Source organism: Procambarus clarkii, chromosome 10, assembly GCF_040958095.1.
Source record: "Procambarus clarkii isolate CNS0578487 chromosome 10, FALCON_Pclarkii_2.0, whole genome shotgun sequence".
Taxonomy (NCBI): Eukaryota; Metazoa; Arthropoda; class Malacostraca; order Decapoda; family Cambaridae; genus Procambarus; species Procambarus clarkii.
The window spans coordinates 29,735,219-29,744,808 of NC_091159.1; the positions used below are offsets into that span (position 1 = coordinate 29,735,219).

At 47.2% G+C, this 9,590-nt stretch overlaps 1 protein-coding gene across 2 annotated transcripts in view; it reads right to left on the reverse strand.

Moving 5' to 3' along the window:
• Tk (Tachykinin) overlaps window positions 1-9,590 on the reverse strand; it is a 269,943-nt gene that overhangs the window by 75,811 nt on the left and 184,542 nt on the right. The gene's annotated exons all lie outside the window — the stretch shown is intronic.

Consider the following 9,590-nt stretch of genomic DNA (forward strand, 5'->3'; position numbering starts at 1 on the left):
CTACACTACACACCACCATCATCACTGTAACCATCTACACCACACACCACCATCATCACTGTAACCATCTACACTACACACCATCATCACTGTAATCATCTACACCACACACCACCATCATCACTGTAACCGTAACCATCTACACTACACACCACCACCATCACTGTAATCATCTACACCACACACCACCATCATCACTGTAACCGTAACCATCTACACTACACACCACCATCATCACTGTAACTATCTACACCACACACCACCATCATCACTGTAACCATCTACACCACACACACCACCATCATCACTGTAACCATCTACACCACACACACCACCATCATCACTGTAACCATCTTCACCACACACCACCATCATCACTGTAACCATCTACACCACACACCACCATCATCACTGTAACCATCTACACCACACACACCACCATCACTGTAACCATCTTCACCACACACACCACCATCATCACTGTAACCATCTACACCACACACACCACCATCATCACTGTAACCATCTACACCACACACCACCATCATCACTGTAACCATCTACACCACACACCACCATCATCACTGTAACCATCTACACTACACACCACCATCATCACTGTAACCATCTACACCACACACCACCATCATCACTGTAACCATCTACACCACACACCACCATCATCACTGTAACCATCTACACCACACACCACCATCATCACTGTAACCATCTACACCACACACCACCATCATCACTGTAACCATCTACACCACACACACCACCATCACTGTTCCGTGTCAACGAGCTTGGTACTGAAGATGGGTGTGAGAGTCCGGCTGACATCCGCTTTGGTATAAATTCACTTAAACGCTCCATGACTCTCAGTAATGATGAAGTGAAGTTGTCATGTGAGGGAGGGGGCGTGGGAGCTAAATCCGACCTCACCATAACCCTCCCCTTTCCCAACCAGTCACCCTGCAAACCTTAGTGAGGCTAACCACATGCCTCTGGTCTCTAACTGTACAAAAAACCAGTCATTCAATTTTACAAAAAGGTGTTTAACGACTGGATAAACGAACATTTGGCTATTGTTAAGTTGCTGAGAGATTACACAATACCTTCTTAGATATGTTCTGAAACCAGACGACTGCGCTGAGGACGTTAGCATGCTGTTAGGATGCTGGACATTTAGGATGCTGTTAGGATGCTGGACATTTAGGATGCTGTTAGGATGCTGTTAGGATGCTGGACATTTAGGATGCTGTTAGGATGCTGGACATTTAGGATGCTGTTAGGATGCTGTTAGGATGCTGGACATTTAGGATGCTGTTAGGATGCTGTTAGGATGCTACAGGGGGGGGGGGGTAACAGGGATAAGTTGGTAATACTCCTTATCTGTGGAGATTTAAATCTGTACTTACATGAGAAGATGTTTGTCTTGTCAAAGGAGGCATTGAGACGCCTGGCCGGGCCTCATCAAACTTTGCAGGGTAAATAGTCTGGGCTCCGGGCAGTACATAGGCTGGTCTTGGTCATGCCCCTTGTAACCCCTTTGCTGGAACTGGCACATTACACTAATTTTCAAGCTCGCTAAATTAGAAAATCAAGCCTTACTCCTTAAATGAAAAAAATCCAGCCTTAATTCATCTATTATAATAAGTGTTATATTGGATGACATTTTGTGACTGGGAGAGAGAGAAAGAGGGGGGGGGGGAGATTGGGAAAGAGTGGAAGGTTGATTGGGAGAGAGGGAGTGTGAGGAAGGGGGGGGGGGGGACTAGGGCTCAACTGTGATTAACATTGGTTAAGGGGATGAAGGGAAAGTGGAAGGGGGAAAACAGATCCCTTCCCCCTTTCACCACTGAAGGGTGGTGAAGGTAGTACTGGGAAAATGGGAAGAGAGAGGGGAATAGGGAAAGATATGAGAGAGGGGGGGAGATGTGAGAGTGGGGAAGGGGGGAAGAGAGACCCGGGCGCAACCGGTGTACCCCACTCCTAATACTCTGTAGTTAAATTAGTTGTGATCATATGCCTAAACCACTTGGACGGACCGTCGCTTTTTGCAGGCCGGCGTTCAATCCCCGACCGTCCAAGCGGTTGGGCATTATTCTTTTCCCCCGTCTCATCCTAAATCCTTATCCTCATATCCCTCCCAACTGCTGTATAGACGTAATGGTCTAGCAATTTCTCCTGATAATTGCCTTCCAGTTACCTTTTGTGTTCACATGCCTATTGTCTAAGACACAAGGTGACGCTATGTCACTTCCAACCTGCCTTTTAATCGAGTGCAAGTGTCATACAAATAACATGTAATTAACGTAATTCAAGCATTTTCCTCAAGTTCCTTTCTTTAAATTAGTAATTGTTAGTAATTGATTACAGTGCTGTGGGAACCATGGTGGGCAGAGTGAATCACTTGGCGGTGTATTATAAAAGACAACAAACCCAACTGTGTCTCAAAGGCAAAATATCAGCTGTGAATGCGTCGAAGAAAACGTCGTATAATCTCGAATTTATTGTTGATTCCGGAGCAAACGTGTCCATCTTACCCATAGACTTCGTTCGAAGGGCTCGTCTTTGTAGATTTCTTCAAAACAAAGACAAATACGTCATTAGGAACCCCTCACAAAACACAAAGGCACAATTATATGGCTAATTATTTATGCCTCTGCAATGTGCAGGGAATATTACACTGAAGCCAAATTTCACTGTTGTGGGTGAAGGGGCGCCATTTTTATTAGGAATGGACGTGCTGCAGACGTGCGTGTTGGACCTCTCGTCCAGCGTCCCGAGGTTGACCTTGGTAACGCCCTCGACGTGGACGCCAAGTCTCGTCAGACCCATAACAAGTTAGTGTGAGATTGGCAACTATACCCAAGAGTGTCTTCTGGACACTGGCAGCACTCACTGTTTCATCTCACCCCTGAGTGTGAAGACGCTTGGGCTCTAGTGTCTCACACAGTCAACCCGGCGCCAGTGTCTGACTGTTGAAGGCAGTCAAGATATTGTAGGCGTCGTGCCTTCACTTAAGCTGACATTTTTGGGAGTAACTATTGTAAAGTCATTATATGTTAATTAGGAATCGAGACATTAGCTTATTTTAGGTCTCGATGCGCTACGAGAAGCTCAACTCGTTCTCAACTTCGGACAACTCAATGAGAGTCAGTGAACGAATGAGAGGAGTTGGCGAGTGGGGAGTTATCAACAGATGGCGCCACGAGAAGGACCACTATGTAGAGTAAATATTGTAACTATCCTCACTACCCTTTTCAGTAGGGGACAGGTCTGTGTTGGGAGAATACCAGTAGCTAGCATGAAGAAATTAGTTCACTCTGGTTACAACTGATTTCCAAAACTCATCAAGCGTTGCAAACTAACTCATACCAACTTCAGTTCAATATTCACCACTCTCTCACATTATGCCTTCAGCTGGTCGTTTAGATGCCCGAGTTTGATTCCCCGATGATCCGACGAAACTGTCAGAAGAAAGTGCTTAGCCAGTATGAGTATTCCAGCCCTTACGGTGCTACGTAGTCTTCCCAGCATGGTGTCTTCTTTTAATAAGTAGGAGAGACATGATTACCACATATAAAATTCGCAGGAGAATTGACAGGGATAAGGGAAGGTAATTATCAGAAGAAAGCGTTCAGCCATTACGACTATATGGCACTTGAAAGGGATGTGAGAATAAAGGAGCAGGGGGTAGGAGAACAAGGTGGGATATGAGGACAAAGATCTGGGATATGTCTAAGAGAAAGAATGGTGCCCAACCACTTACACCGTCGAGGCTCGAACGCTGGCCTTCACGAACCGTGAACGTCACAGCACCTACCGACCAACCCCAAGAGCTTGGCTCCTGCCATCAATGAATACTTAGTGTTGTTTTTATCCAGGTCTCTGAAAAACTGAATAACTGGAGAACAGTTCTCTTCTCTATTGTCTTCTCCATATATTCCTGATAATCAGATTTTGTCGTTATCAGAGTCTCTGGGATCTTGTTGAGCGAGGAAGTCTTAACTATACGCAACTGTTCCGTGGGTGAAGTTGTTGACGCTTACACTGAGGTCAATTGTCAATGTAAATAAAATATCTGGATAGAATAGCGTCACAGCTCCGGGTACATGATGGTACATCCCTCTGGACCACACCACTCGTCTGGGTGTACTCACCTTGTTATTAATTAATTATTAATTATATTATTATTATAATAATAATTGTTGTATTTAATAATTATTACTCTTCCTTCTGCTGGGTCGTGAAGGAGGTCGGCCACGGGTGAAAGACGGCTGTGACGATCTCTGTCAGGAACCCGTAGTATTATAACTAGTTTTTATAATTGTTTTATTAAGTTGATGTTATATAAAAATATATATTCGTAATAGCTTGGAACCTTTTTTTTATTAATCGTGGAACCCGTAGGTGCGGGGCTGGTGGTTCTTCTCCGGCCCCGACCACGGCGGTCTCCGGGTTTGGAGTCCCTGTGCCTTCTTTCACCAACTTCGAGGTCACCTCCGGAAGCTGGAGCCCCCTGGGGGCAATTCGTTGTTGCCTTCAACCTCGTTCTGGCAGTTCCTGCGACGGCACTGGAACCAATCGTATTGGAGTTTACCTTTCAATTAGAGACTTTTGGCGCCATGGAGAGGAAAGACCTGCTGCATGGGTAACAGCTTCTCCCCCGTATCAACCTACCCTGGCTTTGCGCCCTGGAGAGGCCACTCCAGACCAACAACTTGAGTGCAACTCCATAGTCTCCTGAGACTGATGGATGCTTAATACTCACCTAGTTGTGGTTGCGGCGGTTGAGCTTCGGCTCTTTGGTCCCGCTGAGTGTGTGTGTGTGTGTGTATTCACCTAGTTGTGTTTGCGGGGGTTGAGCTCTGGCTCTTTGGTCCCGCCTCTCAACTGTCAATCAACTGGTGTACAGATTCCTAAGCCTACTGGGCTCTATCATATCTACATTTGAAACTGTGTATGGAGTCAGCCTCCACCACATCACTTCTTAAAACATTCCATTTGTCAACTATTCTGACAATAAAAAAATTCTTTCTAACGTTTCTGTGACTCATTTGGACACTCAATTTCCACCTGTGTCCCCCCCCCCCCCTTCCACCCCCCAGAGACAGGTAGAGTCTCCCGCAACACATTAACACCACAACACGTTCTGAATATTGCCCGTATAAGCGTATGTACATATATACACACGCTTTGTACACACAGCTGTCACACCTGGCATGGTAAGCAAGGCTTGCTGCCTCAGTCTTGTGTATTCACCTAGTTGTGCTTGCGGGGGTTGAGCTTCAGCTCTTTGGTCCCGCCTCTCAACCGTCAATCAACTGGTGTACAGGTTCCTGGGTCTATTGGGTTCTATCATAGCTATATTTGAAACGATGTATCGAGTCTGCTTACACCACATCACTGCTTGGTGCAGTCCATTTGTTTACTGCTCTGACACTGAAAACGTTCTTTCTAATGTCTCTATGGCTCATCTGGGTTCTTAGTTTCCACCTGTGTCCCATTTGTGCGCGTACCATCTGTGTTAAATAAACTGTAGTTTTTCTTATCAAAAACTGAGAATCTTGTATGTGGTGGCCATTTCTCCCTTAACTCTTCTTTCTTCCCGTGACGTAAGGTTCAGTTCCCGTAGTCTCTCCTCGTAGCTCATACCCCTCAGCTCAGGTGAGGAAGTCTGGTGGCATACCTTTGAATCTTCTCCAATTCAGTCTCGTGCTTGACTACATTCGGACTCTATGTTGGAGCTGCATACTCCAGGATTGGTCTGACATATGTGGAATATAAGGTCCTAAATCCTAAATGTGTATGTGTGTGTGTGTGTATGTGTGTGTATGTATGTATGTGTGTGTGTGTGTGTGTGTGTACTCACCTAATTGTATTCACCTAATTGTGCTTGCGGGGGTTGAGCTCTGGCTCTTTGGTCCCGCCTCTCAACCGTCAATCAACTGGTGTACAGATTCCTGAGCCTATTGGGCTCTATCATATCTACATTTGAAACTGTGAATGGAGTCAGCCTCCACCACATCACTTCCTAATGCATTCCATTTGCTAACTACTCTGGCACTGAAAAAGTTCTTTCTAACGTCTCTGTGGCTCATTTGGGTACTCAGCTTCCACCTGTGTCCCCTTGTTCGCGTCCCACCAGTGTTGAAAAGTTCATCCTTGTTTACCCGGTCGATTCCCCTGAGGATTTTGTAGGTTGTGATCATGTCCCCCCTTACTCTTCTGTCTTCCAGTGTCGTGAGATGCATTTCCCGCAGCCTTTCCTCATAACTCATGCCTCTTAGTTCTGGGACTAAGTTCTGTTCTAAGTTCTGGGACTTAGTTCTGTGTGTGTGTGTGTGTGTGTGTGTGTGTGTGTGTGTGTGTGTGTGTGTGTGTGTGTGTGTGTGTGTGTGTGTGTGTGTGTGTGTGTGTGTGTGTGTGTGTGAGTGAGTGTGTGAGTATACTCACCAAATTATATTTACCTAGTTGTGCTTGCCTGGGTTGAGCTTGGGGTCTTTGGTCCCGCCTCCCAACTGTCAATCAACTGGTGTACAGGTTCCTGAGCCTACTGGGCTCTATCATATCTACACTTGAAACTGTGTATGGAGTCAGCCTCCACCACATCACTGCCTAATGCATTCCACCTGTTAACTACTCTGACACTGTCAAAATTCTTTCTAATGTCTCTATAGTGTGTGTGAGCGTGAGTGTGAGCGTGAGTGTGAGCGTGAGTGTGAGCGTGAGTGTGAGTGTGTGTGTGAGTGTGAGTGTGAGTGAGAGTATGTGAAATATATACACACTTCAACTTGTCACGAGCCGGTTATCGCGGGCGTATCCGAATCTCTCACATCGGACCTCTGAGTAATGCGTCCGTATACCGCATGAATATTCCATTTCCAAAGATATAACAGTACCTCCGCACCACCAGTGTTGGGGGGTATACTCTCACCACCAGTGTTGGGGTATACCCTCGCCACCAGTGTTGGGGTATACTCTCCACCAGTGTTGGAGTATACTCTCTCCACCAGTGTTGGGGGAACCATCCTCACTACCAGTGTTGGGGGAACCATCCTCACTACCAGCGTTGGGGGTACTCATCACTTATGAGTTAATATCTATTCATCCATTCATCTACTCATTCATTCATCCACCGATACATTTATACATCCTTTGTATATTTTCATTGTGAAATTATAATAAAACCAGCTAGTATTAAACAAACAAATAAATACAATCAAGGTAGGCCCAGCATACCTTGATTGTATTTATACCTCCTGTATTTATACCTTGATTGTATTTATACATCCTGTATTTATAACTCTTTGGAGGGTTCATCTGACCAAATCCTCCAAAATGTTTTTGGAGGATAGGCTGTGGTTTAGCATGATTTTGAACATCTTTTTCTACCTAATGTAATTTTATCTACCAAACGAGACACTGTGGCCATCATGGCTGCACTGGTTGAGAGTCCGCGTGATGCTGGGGAGATGTGAAGTGTTCCGGGTTGCTATTGTTGTTGTTATTGTTAAAGATTCGCTACCTGGAACAAAAACTTCCAAGTAGCACGGGCTATGGTGAGCCCGTAGCCAGGTTGCTAGGCCGGGCCAGTCTTGATTCAAACGGTATTATGGGTATGGAAATTAAAGTCACCCCTTCCTGGGTACGTATATATATATTGTAATGTATGTATATGTAGGAGGAAGGGGCGGGAGAGAGGGTGGAGTGGGTGGGGTGGGGTGGGGGGAGCTGGTGGGTGAGAGGGTGTGGGTGGGGGGGCTGGTGGGTGAGAGGGTGTGGGTGGGGTAGGCAGGTGGGTGAGAGGGTGTGGGTGGGGTGGGCAGGTGGGTGAGAAAGAGTGGGTGAGAGTGGGTGGGGTGGGCAGGTGGGTGAGAGGGAGTGGGTGGGGTGGGCAGGTGGGTGAGAGGGAGTGGGTGGGGTGGGCAGGTGGGTGAGAGGGGGTGGGTGGGGTGGGCAGGTGAATGAGAGGGAGTGGGTGGGGTGGGCAGGTGGGTGAGAGGGAGTGGGTGGGGTGGGCAGGTGGGTGAGAGGGAGTGGGTGGAGTGGGCAGGTGGGTGAGAGGGGTATGATATACCACCTTCAAACAACTCCTGGGTACCTATTTACTACTAGGTGAACAGAGCCATCAGGTGTGTACGTGTGTGCGTGTGCGTGCGTACATGCGTGCGTGCGTGTTAGTGTGCGTGTGTGTGTGATCGTGTACTCTCTCAGGGAACACAGCAGCAAGACATACAGAAACTTTCATCTGTAAAAAAAACAGACATTCACTTGCCAGTTTACAAAGACAATCCGTACGTCCCTCCTTATTGTTTTCACCATGCAAACACAAACAGTCCCCTTGCTCCACCTGCCAGATCAGATACCAGATTAGGTTTGGTTTTATGGAGGGAGAGGAGGGATTTAACAGGGTAAATCGCCAAGCCATTACGACTACATAGCACTGGGAAGGGGTCAGGATAAGGATTTGGGATGGGACGGGGGGAAAGGAATGGTTTTAAGGCGGGTGCGCAAAGTCGGGGTAATCACGCAAGAGTGGCGAGTAAAGCACGGGACTGGCTGCTTACAGGGTCGGCGTTCGATCTGCGATGGTCCAAATGGGTTGGGCACTGTTCTTTCACTCTGTCCTCATATGCCACCCAGCTCCTTGTCCCCATATCCCAGCTCCTTGTCCCGATATCCCAGCTCCTTGTCCCCATATCCCAGCTCCTTGTCCCCATATCCCAGCTCCTTGTCCTCATATTTTTGCATTTAGTTAGCGTTGGTTTTTCCTATAGAAAGGAGGGAAGAATGACTGTCAACCGTCGCCAAGGTGGCAGAGACCCCTGACATTGTTGTTGTTCTAGCGTGTTTCCCTGGCCACAAGGGGAGTAATGTTGTGTTTCCCTGGCCACAAGGGGAGTAATGTTGTGTTTCCCTGGCCACAAGGGGAGTTATGTTGTGTTTCCCTGGCCACAAGGGGAGTTATGTTGTGTTTCCCTGGCCACAAGGGGAGTAATGTTGTGTTTCCCTGGCCACAAGGGGAGTAATGTTGTGTTTCCCTGGCCACAAGGGGAGTTATGTTGTGTTTCCTTGGCCACAAGGGGAGTTATGTTGTGTTTCCCTGGCCACAAGGGGAGTAATGTTGTGTTTCCCTGGCCACAAGGGGAGTAATGTTGTGTTTCCCTGGCCACAAGGGGAGTTATGTTGTGTTTCCCTGGCCACAAGGGGAGTAATGTTGTGTTTCCCTGGCCACAAGGGGAGTTATGTTGTGTTTCCCTGGCCACAAGGGGAGTTATGTTGTGTTTCCCTGGCCACAAGGGGAGTTATGTTGTGTTTCCCTGGCCACAAGGGGAGTAATGTTGTGTTTCCCTGGCCACAAGGGGAGTAATATTGTGTTTCCCTGGCCACAAGGGGAGTTATGTTGTGTTTCCATGGCCACAAGGGGAGTTATGTTGTGTTTCCCTGGCCACAAGGGGAGTTATGTTGTGTTTCCCTGGCCACAAGGGGAGTAATGCTGTGTTTCCCTGGCCACAAGGGGAGTAATGCTGTGTTTCCCTGGCCACAAGGGGAGTAATGCTGTGTTTCCCTGGCCACAA